Source organism: Euprymna scolopes, chromosome 34, assembly GCF_053919585.1.
Source record: "Euprymna scolopes isolate OS-2025 chromosome 34, ASM5391958v1, whole genome shotgun sequence".
Classification (NCBI taxonomy): domain Eukaryota; kingdom Metazoa; phylum Mollusca; class Cephalopoda; order Sepiida; family Sepiolidae; genus Euprymna; species Euprymna scolopes.
In genome coordinates, this window is record NC_136515.1 from 8471311 (window position 1) to 8472726 (window position 1416).

At 34.5% G+C, this 1416-nt stretch overlaps 1 pseudogene; it reads left to right on the forward strand.

Annotated features, from left to right (window-relative positions):
• The first annotated feature begins 318 nt into the window (after positions 1–318).
• On the forward strand, positions 319–423 carry LOC145259362 (U2 spliceosomal RNA; annotated as a pseudogene).
• Positions 424–1416: the final 993 nt, after the last annotated feature.

The window sequence follows — 1416 nt, forward strand, 5'->3', positions numbered from 1 at the left end:
CGACAATCCCGCCTTTTGAGTTGGCCATGTGCCTAAGTTTTTTGTTCATTGTTGATTTTCAATGTATTTTTAACATGAATAAAGGATTAAATATCTCAAAGTGTAGTATCTGTTCCGGCAGATACTACAAGCAAAGACCATATGTGGGGGCAACCCCACATATAAGACCTTGGTCAATGTAGGGGAAACCCTTCATACCAATTGTCACTATCCAGCTCCACTACTTTCCAGGGAGTTGGCCCCCATTTCCCTTTCACTCCTCACATTAAAAATCGGCCTTCTGCGTAATTTGCTCGGCGAGGGAGCAAATCAATACCCCCCTTTTCTTGGCTTTTTGGCCAAGATCAAAGTGTAGTATCTGTTCTTACTACATGCTGTACTTATGTTTGTAAATTTGTGATATAAAGTGGGGGATCACTTTTCTGTATTAATTTAATGTAAAATGATTACTCACTTTTCAACCAGTCAGTCTCAAAGCCATTCAAGTAATTCTCCAGATCATTCAAGTTGTTTTTTAAGGATTCCAGTTATTTTTTAAGCATTCAAGTCATTCTTAAGGTCATTCAGTTCATCCTTAAGTTCATTAAAGTCATTCATTTACTTTTTATTTATTTAAGTAATTTCAGCCCATTTTTCGGTCATTTTAGTTTATCTTTAAGAATTTCATGTCAATCTTACATTCACGCATTCATTTATTACACGAGAGAACGCGACTAATGGCTATCGGCCTTGTTGTATTACAATATTGCATTAATGGAAATGGAAACTACAGTATATAAAGACAGTAGATATTGAACATTGTTTTACTTTCGTCACTCTCTTCTAGGGTTACCAGATTGACCTATTTCAAACCATATTTTAAAGTTTGTATTTTATTTATAGCAGTTTTCAATTTTAAAATGGTATTGCGTTTTCTGTGTTAAAAAGTAAATTGTGCACTATGCAGAAAAATGTCAACAGATTTATTGACTAAAATATTCTTCCCATTCTGTTCATATTAGTGCTATCCAGAAATATATCAGCTTGATCAAAACGAACTTTTTGATTAAATATATTTCTCGTTGTGAGCAATTTCCATGAGTCCATTTAGTAAAACAATCTTCGTTCATTCAATTTAGAAATGGTGGGGTTGACGGACGGCACATCTCTAGAAATTGCGGCGTCGCATCTGAAGATGAGATGCCAAAAAAAACAAAAAATGCAGAATATGGTCGAAAGTCTGATAATTGTTTCGCCATTTTGGCTCCACAGAAAATCCGGTTTTCGAGTTTCGAAACAAAGAGAAAAGTTATGCGTCTTCGGAAACTTAATATTCTCTGCAAAAGTTTGATTAATAAAGCGTTAAATAACCAGTCATGAGATTTGCGAGAAAAGAAGAATCATTTTTTGCAACTATTATACAAGTAGAATTCTCCA